Source organism: Plutella xylostella, chromosome 29 (assembly GCF_932276165.1).
Source record: "Plutella xylostella chromosome 29, ilPluXylo3.1, whole genome shotgun sequence".
Taxonomy (NCBI): domain Eukaryota; kingdom Metazoa; phylum Arthropoda; class Insecta; order Lepidoptera; family Plutellidae; genus Plutella; species Plutella xylostella.
This window is the reverse complement of record NC_064009.1, coordinates 7,798,357-7,815,372: the sequence shown is the minus strand read 5'-3', so window position 1 is coordinate 7,815,372 and position 17,016 is coordinate 7,798,357. Positions and strand designations below refer to the sequence as shown.

At 35.5% G+C, this 17,016-nt stretch overlaps 1 protein-coding gene across 3 annotated transcripts in view; it reads right to left on the bottom strand.

Annotated features, from left to right (window-relative positions):
* The window catches only part of LOC125490957 (mitochondrial cardiolipin hydrolase-like), a 106,268-nt gene that overhangs the window by 50,257 nt on the left and 38,995 nt on the right, over positions 1-17,016 (bottom strand). For 2 of the 3 annotated variants that reach the window (XM_048631507.1, XM_048631506.1), the window contains one exon: positions 3,175-3,217. The exons of the other annotated variant lie outside the window; for it this stretch is intronic. The gene's annotated coding sequence lies outside the window, so the exon portion shown is untranslated. The remainder of the gene's footprint in view (positions 1-3,174; positions 3,218-17,016) is intronic. 3 annotated transcript variants of the gene reach the window in all.

Below are 17,016 nucleotides of genomic sequence, written 5' to 3'. Positions count from 1 at the left end.
TCGAACAGTCATCAATGAAAGTTACGAAGTACCGAGCACCACTATGTGAAGATTCCTCCATTGGTCCACATACATCCGCGTGTACTAGGCCTAAAATTTCCTGTGACCTATTCATACACTTCTTCGGAAACGGTAGCCTCGCTTGCTTACCCCTTATGCATGCAACACAGTTACTAAATACAGTATTAGAATAATTCATACCTGTAACCATTCCATTCTTCATGAGATTCATGCTTCTTGCATTGAGGTGACCGAGTCGCTTATGCCATACCTGTTGTGTCACTGCTGGGGCCGCAGTTGCAGACACATCAACTGCACTCTCACATTCCGCATCCTGGAACTCATGAGGGGTACTTAACCCTGTACTTGAACCTGTACAAGACAAATTCATGGCAATTTCTGACTCCTCCCTACTAAACATGAACTTCTCATTGGTATCAAGTCGATAAATACCATTTGAATATGATGCTGTAGCTAACACTTCACTACCATCATAAATTTTACAACATTTCAAGTCAAAAGTAACAGTGTAACCTTTTCTTGCGAGTTCACTAACTGATAATAGATTTGTAGTTAGATTGGGCACAAAAAATACATTGCTTATTGTCCTTACTATAGAGTTCTTTAAACTAATCTTTATATTACCGCACCCTTTGGTAAAAAGTTTATCACCATTTGCCACATTTATTTCCCGAGGATTGTCCATGACTAATTCACTCATTAATTCACTGTTGTTACACATATGGTTTGTGGCTCCGGAATCAATATACCAAGAATTATCCTGCACTTTCACTGATAGAGCGGTCAATAAAGCTTTGTCCTTGCAATATGACCCACTACTCACTTGTGACGTTTTCCCCGAAGTATTCTTAGGACAATCCTTCTTAAAATGTCCTGGCTTCTTGCACTTAAAACATTTATACACCTTTCTTGCGACTAAGGCAGTGACCTCAGAATGCTCTGACTTGTCATCACGCCTTTGATTTTCTTGTAATAGCTTTGCCTTCACAGTTTCTGAAGATAATTTTCCACTTGTGTTCTCCAAGGCCATGATCAGAGGGTCGTAATCACATGTGAGACCACTCAACATGATTATTGCTATAAATTCATCGTCCAAGGGTGAATCAATGTCCTTTAATTGCTGTGCAAGTTCTGTGATTCGTGAAATGTAGCTCTCCATACCACCCACCTCCTTCAACTTGACTCCAAACAGAGATCTTAACAGACCCAGCCGTCTGCTCAGACCTTTGTCCTCATAGGCCTTCTGTAAATTAGTCCATGCTTGGTATGGCGTTTCCGCATTCCGAACGTGGTTCAATGCAGATGAACTTACTGAGAGACATATTTTGGCTAAAGCCTTTTTGTTCTTCTTGTCATCTTTGCATCCAGATTCTGATTCTACGCACTCATACATATCTTCATGCAACAATAACATGCGCATCATGAACTTCCAATTATTATAGTCTTCCATGCCTTTGAGCTTATCAATTGGAATCCCAACATTGTTAGCGGAGCCGGCCATGTTTTACCTTTTGAGGTTACCTTATATGCCGGTTATACAAATATCTGAAAATAAATCCTATTCGCACGAAATATTTACTTATTAATGCGCGGAAACTGTCCTGGGCCCATAACCTGTTGGTTTTTGGGTAAATAAGACCAGGATTACTTCGATTTACGGCAATATTTATTTTTCCAAAATAAAACACAAGTAAGCTTCACAAGAGGTTAGAGAGCAAGTGACATTGACAACTGTCAAAAAACTAACGTCATCTGTCATCAGACAAAATAGTGGTCTTGTTTTTGTTGGTTTTGTTTACATTCTAACATGCCCCAGCCGGGAATCGAACCCGGGACCTTCGGCTCAGTAGTCAGGGTCACTAACCACTACGCCATTCGGTCGTCCGATGATGGGGGGTTAGCACATGTAGATGTGGTAAATTTTATACCACAATTCTTTACTGGTGCAGTGGTTCAGTGGTGCTCGGCCCCGCCCTTTTTCACATTGGGGGAAATATATATAATCAGTAAAACCTCTTATGTATACAGTGTGTAACTCAAAAAGTAAACCGAAACCGAAATTTATTGTACCATTATAACGTAACTTTGTCCTTGAGTCCTAGATGCTACTTTTTATCCCGGAATTCGAACGGAAAACCCTGCAAATGCGATGCAAAGCTCGCGCAGAAAAGCTAGTCGACAATCAAATCGATAAAAACAATCAATAACAAAATTGGTGTCATCTGTTAATTTGGACAAATTCAAAACTAAACTACTCGTATCAATAAAAAATCAAATCCATCAGCTACCCCACGCCACGAGATGGTATCAATAATAAAATATGGTCACTTCTATCCCCATAACAGTTAAACTTAACAAATAATTGAGCAATCCCTCATGTGGGTGATATACGCAGTCCCGGGTTCCGTCCACAGTCCGTAAATCACAGAGCAGATGTTAAATAAAGCGTTTCCGTGAAAAAAAAGACCATAAAAAGTGATTAAGTGCGAATCAAATATGGGAATTAAGGGATCCCTATAAATCACCGGAAGACTTTCCAAATTTAAATTCGATATCGAGACGCGGAGGGTGAATATGTTGGAGTAAGAACAGGGGTTAGTATCTCGAGGTGTAAGATAAACACGCTGTTTTCTAACCCTTGATCGGAAAGAGGATGTTGTGCGATTGACATTATTGATTAATTTCATTATTAAGTAGGTTTAGTAGGTATTTTATTTATGTAGCCTAGATGTATGTAACAAGTGTATCATTTGTTGGTCTTCAAATAAATAAATTATTGCAACTGCATATTTTTTTCTAAATTAATTAGCAGGTGCCTGTTTTTTGTGACCTATATGAGAAACTAAACTAATCTCTGAAGTCTGACAGCGGGTAATGGGAATAGGTTTAGCTATTCATTAGCGTGTGTTGTAAATACCGACGGATTGGTCTGCGATAAGGTTACTAGGCAATAACGACCATAACTAAATCGCCGCATTTACTTATATGCCTAATAAAAATCTTTACATCTCCTTCAATGCCCATGTAATTTAAATACGTAGGTGTTACAATCATCCGTGTCGAATCAGTGCGTTATCAAAAAAAAACCACACACAGCACTTAGCAACCCGACAGCCTATAAAATAATTTGAAAGTAATATTATGTGTACTTACATTTCGTTATCGTCTTAGTTTTATCGGACGCTGAACTCCGGATCTGAAACAAGAGAGCGGAATGTGATCGATCGAGTTGAAAGTTTTTTTAAACGATAGCACAGTCGTTGACCCGCCAAATCGGTGCCTAGGCACTTGATAACAGCCTGTTGTTAGGTGCAGCAATTCCACCGCTGAGAATGTGTTAACTGCTTTCCAAGTAGAGCCGGTCGTTGGAAATTGAAACATAAACGGTATCGCAAATTTAATCACCCGGAACCAGCAAGGAATGCAAGCCGCAAAGTTTAAAAATGTGCAATAAAAAAACGATTTCTTTGCCTCCATTTGCAGTAGAACGTAAAATAATCCTGATCCAGAAGTAAGGCAAGAAAGTCCGGTGTTAAAAAAAACAATACGGAAATTTCGACACGGCGCTCCGCTATCGATTAAAAATGAAATATTCAGCGTAATGCCTCCACACCTGAGTTTATTGACCTATCGCCGCGCAAAATGTGGCGTTCACGAAAACATTCCAAACATCCTACAGGCGTCGTTTAAATAATAATTCCGTAACAGCGGCGCGAGGGGGCGTACGAATGGAAAACCTATAAAGAACAATTTTCCACTGCGGTCGGCAGTGCAACCCCACGCCGCAATGCAGATAGCGAAATTACGAAAAATTGCCTAAATCAAGCGAAATTTTTCACTGCTTAAACGTATTTTTATGAAGTACCATTTATTTGATTAGTTACCAGTCAGAATTGGAACCAGCGAGGTGAATTTAAAAGACGGTTCGTGATAGCAATGTTGAGTGCTACAAGTCTGCTACGATAAGGGGAAAACGATAATAATTTCGGGTAATATCTAGTGTTTTAGGTCTTGTAGGCGGCGCTGAATGTCTAAGGACGCGCTAGGTCACAACACGCGAAAGTCACGCAGCCCACTAAAAGCTCACGCAATTTACAAGAGAACTAAAGGGTGGATAATTGGATATTGCCAACATTACGGTTCATATGAAATCAGATTACATTTCACTGCAATTTGACACACCCATTTTCCTTTAACTATGTTGTGGAGTGGAACCCATGATGTTTTAATATTTTAAATTCATGACTGTGTATTTATAGGGGACTTAATTACAATTAAAATATACTACTTTAATTGTTTTTATTACTATTTGATTAGGAGTACCTACCTAAAAAAATCCGTCAATCACTCAATCTTAACAATATGTATTTATTTCTTACAGTAAACCTACAATTACACCAAAAATTTGCATGTATTAGGGGGTTAAATATTCAACTTCAAACCCTTATGTGGAAGGTCAAAAAAGTACAAAAGTTCAGCTAACCTAGGTATTCCGGGAATAACCTAGGTTCAGACCTAGAAAAAACTGGTTTGGCACGGTTGCGTGTCTTCATTTAGATCTAGACTAGACATTAGCTACTGAAAATTAGCCGAAACTAATTGTTTTGTATATTCTTGTTCATGATACTCGCATTTTTGTCTAGCTAAAGAACTGTTTTTTACTAAATTTTGAAATCATTTTTTTAGGGTTCCGTAGCCAAAATGGCAAAAACGGAACCCTTATAGTTTCGTCATGTCCGTCTGTCCGTCTGTCACAGCCGATTTACTCGGAAACTATAAGTACTACAGTGATGAAATTTGATGGGAATATGTGTTGTATGAACCGCTACAAAAATATGACACTAAATAGTAAAAAAAAGAATTGGGGGTGGGGCCCCCCATACATGTAACTGAGGGATGAAATTTTTTTTTTCGATGTACATACCCGTGTGGGGTATCAATGGAAAGGTCTTTTAAAATGATATAAAGTTTTCTAAAAAACATTTTTCTTAAAGTGAACGGTTTTTGAGATATCAGCTCTCAAAGTCGTAAAAAGTATGTCCCCCCCCCCTCTATTTTTATAACTACGGGGTATAAAATTCTAAAAAAAATAGAGGTGATGCATGCTAATTAACTCTTTCAACGATTTTTGGTTTGATCAAAGTATCTCTTATAGTTTTTGAGATAGGTTGATTTAACTGTAATTTTGATTTGCTGCTACGGAACCCTTTGTGCGCGAGCCCGACTCGCACTTGGCCGGTTTTTTATATATAGGTATTTTATTATTATCAAAACGGGAAGCAGACGTCAGATAGATGGCCGAAGAAAGAGTTTTAGAAAATGAGTTGGTTCAGTTTTATAAAAAAATTATACGTATTAAAGACTCATTATACAGGATAATAGATACTTCGGACTTTGCCATTTCCATTACCTATTAAAGACGACAACAAACAATTGGTTTATAGACATATACATATATACCATCGTAATGCTCTCATAGCAAAAGATAAAATCACTTATTTTTCCAGTAAGTAATTTTATATGTTTAGAGTTTGCGTCAGACATCCAGACGGCCATTTCAACGCCAATTAAATCTGCACTTACAACGTAAAACATTATCACATCAGAAGGCAGGCCAGACCTATTACATTTCAAATTCAAACTATAACTAACTGCGTTGTACAGGGTGCTTTAATGATGGGCAATTGATCAATAATGTTGAAAGTGCATAACGGTTCATAATGATAGGTTTGATTCCTAATACAATACAATATAACGTTACTGAAAAACACACAACATAAATTAAGTTACAAATAAGAGCAAGCACATAATAATGTTGTGAGTTTTGGAGGTCTTTGAAAGTTGGACATAGGTGACTCACAGGTAACTCACCTGCTAGCTAACTCGTTCGTAAAGCAATTGTCAATATTTATGCTACTTGAGAGAGCTTTTGACATGACACGTAATCTGGCATAGAGTTACCGTTTCCAGACATCAGACATTTAAAAATACTGCCAAACCACAAAAACTAAACGGCTAAAACTGTCAAACGCCGGAAGGCGCGACACATTCAACAGCCGAGCACCCTGTACGCTCCGCACTTCGCAATACGCAAGTTGGTTAACCCCTGAATGTCGCGTAGAAGTGACTTTGTCTCACATTGAGGGACCCCACACTGACTAACTCGCGCGGCACCCACATTACATGTATTCTTAGTGCTATACGTCTATCGTAAGGCAGTATCGTCGAGGCGCATAATTCACGTATTGGCAAATTTATCGGCAATACCTGTAAATCATTACATTTACCACGCACAGTGACAAACCCTAGCTTACCTCTAGTGATTGCCACCGACGTCGACACGCCATGGTAAGGAAACTTTGTTGGCATAAGTGTCCATGAGGCTGTTAGTTTCTTAAATAAATACAAGAAGTAGATCCTATCTTTATACAATATATATTTAGTTCTTCGTGTTTCAATAAAAATTTTTTGCACCTTTCTACTTGTTTTCTTGTACCTCCTGTAGGTTGGCTGGTAGAAAATGCTTTTAGCATTAAGTCCACCTTTTGTACATTTATGTTATATTTGTGCAATAAAGTATTAAATAAATAAATATGGAACTTAGCTATCAAGTTACATACTAGCAAGCTCTCCCTATATTGCTAGAATCAAGTGATGTCAACTCTTCCGGTCAGCTCGAGTTTAGTAGAGGTTACCACTATGAATATGTGTTAACCCGTAAACGCTAGGCCTCAGGCCACAACGCTCGCCTATTTGTGCACAATGCTCATTTAATTTCACGCCTGTCCTCGCGGAATCACTGATGTATTTGAGGGTTGAGTGAGTGCCGTACGTCCTTAAACAAATAGGGTTGTACTCGTATGTGCTAAGTAAATCTATGTACAACGGATGGGTGTATGTACTCTGGTTAGCGCTGCAATTTGCTTTTCCGAAGTTTCATAGCGTTGCTCTAACTACGGCTTTATCTCGTTGTATTAAGCGTGCCGATTACGTGACAATTCTAGTTAGTTCGTTTGTCAATTTAGAGAGTGACCCCCTGGACATTAAGTGGAGGAAGTGATGACGTTTGTGGGCTATTCCATGGGGTTTATGCAAAGTCCGTAAATATAAAATGAACTGTACAGTTATATTTACACTCGGATAGCTAAAATCTTTAGCAATAATAATATTTGCCCAACCGCGCCAAATTCTGATGTCTTAAAACACCAAACAGCTGGACCATTCTTTTATGGAATTCGACATGTAGTAAGCTGACAACTTTTTACTTTTTATGCCATTATAATATTTAATTCCCATAGGAAAACCTTAGCGAAGTGCAGCTTTCGAATAAAGCTACAGTAGATTGAGAAGAAAGCTACACTCACAGTACAGCAGTCACAAGTAAGCCAACAATTTGGGCAACGAGAGGAGGGTTACGTTAATTAGATCAATTAATTACTTCACTTCACTGAAGGTCAAGCGGAGACCAGTGAGGCAGTGAGGCGGGCTTCATTGTTTAGGATCCCGTGAACTTGACTAGAGAAGTACAGTCAGCGTCATAAGTCGGGATTTCAAGATTTTGAACACATTTAGTCTCGTGGTGGTATAACGGATAAGGTCTCGGCTTCTGCCATGTAAATTCTGTAGAAAGAAGGAAATTGTATACCACTTACGGTTAAGGAAACCAGCACATCTAGATTCTAGATAGTCGTGAGGAGGGTAAAATATGTTATTATGTATATGTATAAATAATAACATATTTTACCCTCCTTTTTTTCAAGTCGGTAAAAAATTTAATGTGAGATTTTGTAATTCATGTTCATTTTCTTTTTTCATTGCGTAGGTACACGTTATAATGTGAGTGAATATTGAATGAATAATAATCAAGGTCCGCTATAAACATCATTACAAAACTATTGTGAATTGTGAATCTCACTGTACTACAGGTATTTACTAATTGAATGAACTAAGGTCTCTTGAAGGACTTCATCAATTTGTATTTGTAATTCCGATGACAAAGCAATATTGACTTAAAATAGGGCCAGCTACCGATAACCGTTTCGGTAATGGGTGGAAGTCATTATCATCAGCCAAAAATGAGTCCAGACCAGCCAGACGAGGTTTGGGTATATAATTAGTAGTAAATTTCGTATACACGTGTAATAACATGAAACTTTGACTGAAAATCCATGCAGACGACCAAAGAAAACAGATTTTTTTCCTTTTTTGTAATCAATAAAACCTAAAAACTAACTTTTAGGGGCTCACTGGACATAGACAAAGACATGAGCCCAAGAACTGCCACAACACTGTCCACGGCTACTGAGGAACTGGCTCGATATTTATTTTTAAACTACTTATTATTATTACTTTTCTGGTTCTTATTAGTTTATATGTTATTAGCTTTACCCCTGTAAAGTATGAAGTATTCAACTTATACTTTATTGTTTTTGTTACTTTACAAACAAATTGTTTGTTTAATGTTTTAGTGCTTCAGGGGACGTTGTTTACATTTCAAATGACCTTTCCTCATTCCTTAGTTCATAACTTTGTTAATATAAAGTTACTATTGGGAAATTTATCCAATTAAGCTCAGATTTATTTTGATGTAACAGGAAATATTTACACTATGGATACTTGTGCGCCTAATCTGGTTGTTTTTAACACACTCAAAGAGGATTGGAAAAGAAAATAAATTATTTTCAGTACGGATAGAACAGCTAAATTAGAACAATACAGTCATATTTACAAACATAAAATTACTTTCTTGCACGGAACAAGTACTTCTATAAGTCCTTTACAATAAAAACCTACCACTCCTTATTTATTTATACACGTGAGTGTGTGGTGAAAGAGTCCACTTTCATATTCTGCGGGCCATCGGCCAATTGCTTGACATGAGAATGACTGACCGCAAATTATAAGGTTTCACTTCGATTTTGGTCAAACTTTGAACTTTGTGTACCCACATTTATCATGTCGACATCACTCCAATAAACGTTTATGTATTTGTGTGTTTGTATTGTTTTCTAAAAACCTACCTTTGTAGACCCAGGTCCTAAGCCTAGGCACTATAATTGTTTGGTGACTGTTAAAACAGGTAATTATATGATGATAATGTCGTAATTTCGACATTTGGTGGAGCATAGTTGGTCATTACTTTACGAAGGAATCGTCAAACGTATGAGATACTCATATACGCTTTGCGCTCTCCAAGCCTAAACCACCAAATACCACAAATTAATACCTTATAGGTAACCATAAGTAGGTAAACTAGTTGAAGAAGTATTATATGCGTAAATTTTACCGATTTGATCGAGGGTACTCGACTAGCAGATTACGAGCAGAAAATCACAAGATAATGAATCGTCATATTCCATAATAATTCATTAAAAAAACTAATCGGTGGGGTTCACAAAAGTTTACTTTCCCCGTGGCTCATCAGTAGCCGAGGCAGATAACGACATGAACGATAGCAGCTATCTTCAGAGTCACTGCCGCGTGTGACTACACATTTATTATTTATTTATTTATTAAGTTTACATATTAATTCTAGTTTTACAGTATGTTCCACAAAACTGTTTGTATACAGTGTATACTTATACAATACTAGCTGTTCCCGCGAGCTTCGCTTCGCCTTAAAAAGCTTTCCCGTGGGAATTCCGGGATAAAAAGTAGCCTATGTTCTTTCTCAGGGTCTAGACCATATGTATACCAAATTTCATTCAAATCCGTTCAGTAGTTTTGGCGTGAAAGAGTAAAACGGACAGAGAGACAGACACAGTTACTTTCGCATTTATAATATTAGTAAGGATTAGGATTTGGACATGGTATGAGCGGAATTTCTGTCATCCCAAAAAGAGAGGATATACAGGGTGGCCCAAAGAGTGACGTCCAAAGGAAAATGTTTGATTCCTTAGGTCAAGGGGTAGCCAAATCACCCCCATGTATGTTCAGCAATTTTTAGTAGTTTAGGAGTTATGATTTTTTTTCCAAATTTTCTACGAAAATCGACCTCAGTGGATTAATTATGTTTTATTATTTTTTGGATAACTTTTTTAAAGCATTTTTTATTTTTGTGTCATCCTCTTAAGTTGTTCTTTTAACCATAAAAGTTTCAGCTTCCTAGCTGTAATGTAAGTTAGTTATTTTTTTATCGAAAGGTCGAATTATATCATCGAGCTAGACTGCTCTGAATTTTCTACTTGAAATTAAAAATTGAAAAAGATATTCTCATGGTCCCTTATTAATTTTAAAAACTCCGCAAGGTTCCAAAATTACATAAAAATAAAAATAAACTATTGCTTAATAGGGTATTATTTGCAGAAAAAAGCCTTCAAAGGTACCTGGGTGGAAATTACCTAATTAGTAAATTGTTTCAGAAAGTTGAAATATTCCTGTTATGTCATTACTAAGGACTAATTAAGTTAGAAAATGTATCAAATTGAAGGGAAAATTAAATTATTTACATTTTTTTTAATTTACGTTACATTTTTGAATGTAAATTCTTAGAAAAATGTTTTAGTCTGAGTAGTAAGATTTATGAGATAATTTTATTATTAATAATAAGTAAATAAACTCTAATAATTATTTTACACATTTACTCACAATAAATTTTCAAAATGGCGACCTCCCATAGCAATACACAACCTACATCTACGCAAGAAATTTTCTTTAAGTCAAAAAAGTGACAAATGTAAAAAATATGACATTTGTCAAAAGGTTAAACATGTAAAAAAGTACCTTTTCTCAAAAATGTGACATCTGTCAAAAAGTTACATCTGAATGAAACAGAGAAGCGTATAGGCGACTTAAAGAAAATTTCTTGCGTAGATGTAGGTTGTTTATTGCTATGGGAGGTCGCCATTTTAAAAATTTATTGTGAGTAAATGTGTAAAATAATTATTAGAGTTTATTTACTTATTATTAATAACTAGCTGGTCCCGCGCGCTTCGCTTCGCCTTAAAAAGTTTTCCCGTGGGAATTCCGGGATAAAAAGTAGCCTATGTTCTTTCCCAGGGTCTAGACCGTATGTATACCAAATTTCATTCAAATCCGTTCAGTAGTTTTGGCGTGAAAGAGTAACAGACAGACAGACAGACAGACAGACAGACACAGTTACTTTCGCGTTTATAATATTAGTTAGGATAAAATTATCTCATAAATCTTACTACTCAGACTAAAACATTTTTCTAAGAATTTACATTCAAAAATGTAACGTAAATTTAAAATAAAAGTAAATAATTTAATTTTCCCTTCAATTTGATAGATTTTCTAACTTAATTAGTCCTTAGTAATGACATAACAGGAATATTTCAACTTTCTGAAACAATTTACTAATTAGGTAATTTCTACCCAGGTACCTTTGAAGGCTTTTTTCTGCAAATAATACCCTATTAAGCAATAGTTTATTTTTATTTTTATGTAATTTTGGAACCTTGCAGAGTTTTTAAAATTAATAAGGGATCATGAGAATATCTTTTTCAATTTTTAATTTCAAGTAGAAAATTCAGAGCAGTCTAGCTCGATGATATAATTCGAACTTTCGATAAAAAAATAACTAACTTAAATTACAGCTAGGAAGCTGAAACTTGTATGGTTAAAATAACAACTTAAGAGGATGACACAAAAATAAAAAAATGCTTTAAAAAAGTTATCCAAAAAATAATAAAACATAATTAATCCACTGAGGTCGATTTTCGTAGAAAATTTGGAAAAAAAATCATAACTCCTAAACTACTAAAAATTGCTGAACATACATGGGGGTGATTTGGCTACCCCTTGACCTAAGGAATCAAACATTTTCCTTTGGACGTCACTCTTTGGGCCACCCTGTATATGTATCTATCGGTGTTGATTGCAACTGGTAGAAGTCGCCTTTAACTCTCATTACGGAAAAAAATTGAATGTCCTTTAGTGGTTGTATTTTTATAATCATTAGCATCAATGTTATTTCTCTTTATGTTAGTTAAAGATACACGCACAGTAACAAAATCCATTGTTTCATCAAGATCTGCATATTATTTTTTACAAATACCGAATAGTCAATATATTACATTGTAGCCTAGTTCGATCACGTTTTTTTACAGATATCTTCAGAGCCATCGCAAAATTATACATTAAATACTCGTCAAAAAAAATAAAATGTGAAATTGTGGCTACTTGTTATTTGTTATGACTGCCGTATATCCCGTCTCGTAACGGACCACACGTTGAATCAACGTCAAATACTTTAAATACATTGTAACATTTGTAAATAACCAATCCGTTTTAATCGTTTCACATTACTTTAATGTTATTTTCATGAGATCATAAGGAAATTTATGTATCCTATAATATCTGATGTTTCATAATTTCCTTCTTAATTCTTTAAGCAGTCATCATGGAAACCGAATACAAGGCTCGTTCTACAAAGGTAGGCGGCTCGCGACCTATCACGCGATTTAAATATTTTTTGTTTGTGAAAGTAGTTGTGCCACCTCTCAATAAGGTCCTTTAATTAACACACATCATTTTGGCTTGTGTGGACTTCATCGTAAGAATGCCGGAATATAACGGGTCCATGTATTGATCTTAATTAGTACAGAATAAGTACTTAAATATGTAGGTAGGTACATCTATATTGTGTTTAGTATTGAATTGGTGTTTGTTTGATTAAAGGCAGAATCTCGAGACTCCAACAGGAATACGAATACACTTGAAATCACAGGAAATTTTACATAATGCGTACTTAACCAAAACAAAAATAAATACCATCATTATAATAACAAATAAAAAAAAACTTACCTAAGTACTTAATGCGTAACTTCTAATATAACTTATATAACCTAAGTAAATTTTTCCAACGCTATTTTTTATTAGCTTAAGACAGCACAGTTGATTGTAATTTAAAATTTGACTTTTAAATTTCGAAGAAGTCAGCAAAATGGCGTGTTGACATTGCGCCGGTTTCCGGTGTGTTTTTACTAATCCGCAGCGGGGCTGGTTTGCGAATAACGAAAAAGGGAGAAGTTTTTTTTTATTTGTCATCCCAAAGCATAGCTCGTATACTTTGCCATAGAACATTAGTTAGTGAACTAGTCTGTATTAAGTTCTATCTTCTTTTATATTTTTAGGACCTCTATACTATGGTTTTGCGAATATCCTGTACCTTTCCTGTACCTTCTGTAGGCTGGTTGGTCGAAAATCCTTTTATCAAGTCCACCTTTTGTACACTAATAATACATATTTCGACTTAGAAAATCCGATTGCTTATATCGAAAGATGATCGGATCTTCAGATTTTTTGTTTATTAGTTCATCTCTCGTAACACTAACAGATGCACACTTATTTTTTTTAGATTATTAGTCAGTTCTACCTTTTCTGTGTCCAAAGGGTTTGTTTATTTAAGGCGACATGATGCTGGCGAGTGTTTGGGCACGGAGGGACTTCCCCGGGGTACATTCATAAAGGGTTATTGAAAGCCATATTTGCTTAAATTTGTTAAAGAATTACGCGGAACTGTAGAATGATAATTTTGATATGACATACATAAAAAATATAAACATATTATCGGCATTAGTGCTTCAATTGAGTAGCATTTTCAAAGAGTGAAGCGTGAAAACAAAAAGTATATTAAGTTATACTTACTGTAAATTCGTACATACCAACTTTATTTACCAGGCATAAGAATTTTGTCAATTAAACGTCATATGACTCATTCTATATTTTACAAACTATAGTTAGTTTCATTCGAAAACAAGGCACAGGAAATACCAGGAAATAGTAGACATATAACTTCGATATCAGTAGTAATAGCAACCATGCGAATTAAGTGAAAAAGTCAGATTTCCCAATTCACAGAAACCTAATACCACATTTGGTACTCGTACATAATTATCGTACCATTAATAATTCACAACCGGTTTCAAAAGGCAACATTAGTGCGAGCGCCGCAAACAAAATACGGGCAGCATTTCTAACTTCATAATGATTGGCCAATTACTATAGAAGTTTTATAATTTCATTTCATTGTGGGAGCCCGCATGGGCTGCGCACGCGTCTAATGGTGGACCCCTTTTTGTTGGTATTTTTTTTTCAATGTTGCCAGTGTGGCCACCCCATCAGAGTCAAAATACATACATGTTGGTTTTTATTTTACTTGTTGATAGGTATTTTGTTGATTGTGATGGACTAAATTGGTTACGTCCCGTCTAGGTGAATTATCTGGTTTTATAAAAACAAATATAGGAAGACGAAGTACTTTTTTTAAAACTATTGGAAAAATAAGCCATTTTATGTTTTTCAAGATTTTCATTTCACAATTAATAAAAGGCACACCACAACCAGAGAGCATTAAGTGCGGTGGTGTTTATCTAATTTCTTAATAGTTTGAGTAAATATAATAAACGAAAATGAAAGGCCCCAATCTTTAAGAACATCCTAATACCATTGAGAAGTTAGTGCTTCAATGCACCTCTGCCTCACGTAAATCATTTGAAGCTTTAGAATTTACAATACACAAGCCATATCTACCGTGTAATTCTTAGAACTATGAAAATAATTACCTTTCCTAGTCACAATGCCCAGTGATACCATTTTCAAGTGCTACTAACAATACCTCTACGTTCTTTTATTTGAACATATTTTTGAAAACTCGTAACTATACAAATATTATAACAAAGGGTGTATTATTGAGGGAAGATCGGTATGGAAAACCTTATGTCAGTTTGGAATCTCCCGTAAACAGGCAAATAAAACAATAGGCAATATAGCGGGAATAAGCTGCATAATCAGCACAAACATCAGCATACTTTGCATATGTCACAGGCATCTGATGAATTTCCTTTTTGGTTGAATCACACGCGTTCATTGGATGGCGCTAGTGATTCAACCAAAAAGGAGATTCAACCAGATGCCTGCGACACATACTATTTATTTTTTATTTATCATAATAAATCTTAGTTTTCTAATACATAAACACCTGAAATGTGTTCTTATCGTTTCGACGTCAAATCACGTCTTAGGTTAGTCACCGTGGTCAAAAGAAAATCCAGTCAGAATAGTGTCAGTGGATGACACATGGTGCGAAGGACGTATAAACAGTTGTTGTCACTCAGGAGGCTTCTTTCATGCACCCCATAAATTTTAAGTGGTGTAGTTTTAGATCAATGATCATCAATAAATCCGTAGATACAAAATTTGGAGTCCCCTTTTTTTCATCGGGCTTCAAAAATCCATAGCGGTGTGCTAAACAGTGATAATTTGCCATTATTCCTTTCACAATCCAGCGTCTGTATCAATGATTAATGCTCACACCACGGTAACAATCACTGATCATTTGTAACGGCATTCACAGAGTTAGGGAATAGCCGCCGCCGTCAGGCCTCGAGCTTTGACAAGTATTTTTTTGTATACTTGTCGAAAAAAGTGCTTGCACTTACAACAACCAACTTAACTTAAAATTTTATATATGCAAACGAATAGCATATATAAAATTTTAATCGTATATAAAGCAAAATATATATCGTATATAAAGCAAAAACGGCGACAAACTACAGACAATAACTAGCTTATATACATATAATTACTAAACAGTATTGATGAAGTATTAATTGCTAGGGAAACGAACATAGAACAACTCGGACTCGGGTGTATGAAAACAAATCATTTCTATAAAAGTCAGAGCTATGTACATTGAAAAATGAAAATGATATATAAAAAAGTATAAAAATAACTTAAGGTACTTCCATAAATGTAACAGAAATAGATACAAAATTGAGTTTGGCAAATTGATGGCTTCAATTTGTAGAAAGACACAAATTGGAAATGAAAATGTAATTGAGAAAGGCAATTTAGCGATAATTATACACGGCAATGTTGTAACCACACAAATGGGTATAATGGCACTGATAGCTATTTCCACTGTTCCAATAGTTGATTAAAAAAATGCAAAGTTTTTGAGTTTATCCCACAGCAACTTTTTAAGGCAAAGAGAACTTCAGAGAAGGCTGCAAGTTAGTTTATTATAGAATAAACCATCTAAAACTCAATTTCCCGTATATACTATTTATAAGTTATGACATTTAAATATTATGTATACGAGTGTGCTAAAGTAGAATCCCGCTACGACCATAAGATATGGCCCTGTTCGGTGCAAAACAGGAATTTACGATTTTGGCATCGGATCCGTATTGTTTTGCATTCTCTGTGGCTTTGCCGTCCCGGGGCGCAAGCCAAAACACAAGCCGATGTTAATTCTTCACCATAACGTTACTTTAGTACCATTCATCTGATTGCACTAACTCTTATTCCAAAGGTTAGTTTTCATACAGCTTATACAGATTAATTGTGACACGGTATAAGAACAAATTTGGTATACGGCTATAACATTGACACCAGATTCATAAGTTCAAATCTGTCAAAGAACTGGTTTGGAATATTTTATTAAATCAAGATTGCAATCAAAGCATTAAGCAGGTAATTAGTACAAATATTCCATTATTTACTTTTCTGTACGTTTCGACATTTAGGTCGACCTACAGGATAGCCGCAAAAACTGAACTAAACGTCAAGATACGAATCTCGGGCCGAGCGTCGAAAAAATGAGATAAAACTTCATTTTTATTTGGGGCAACCACTTGGTTGATTTTATAAGTCATCTTATTTTTAGATTTATTGTATTTCATTGCTACTAATACTTTAACTGCAGTTTTTATAAAGCTTTAATTTTAAAGTAGGTAGTTACTTAAGTAATTAAATTAAGTGCATGTATTTATCAAATTTTAAATGTAGGTACTTTCAGACACCTATATTACAGACTCACCCCCTTATTCATAGAGAAGTTACAATACGTTTTAACTAATAAACTGTTTTGTCCCTCTCCGACAAAGAACAATTTGTTCTTTTACAGAGAGGGACAAAACAGTTTATTAGTTAAAACGTATTGTAACTTCTCTATGAATAAGGGGGTCAGTCTATGTAGCTTAGGGTTGGATAGTCGTGTGCCACAATTTATTATTATTAGTACACAATAAA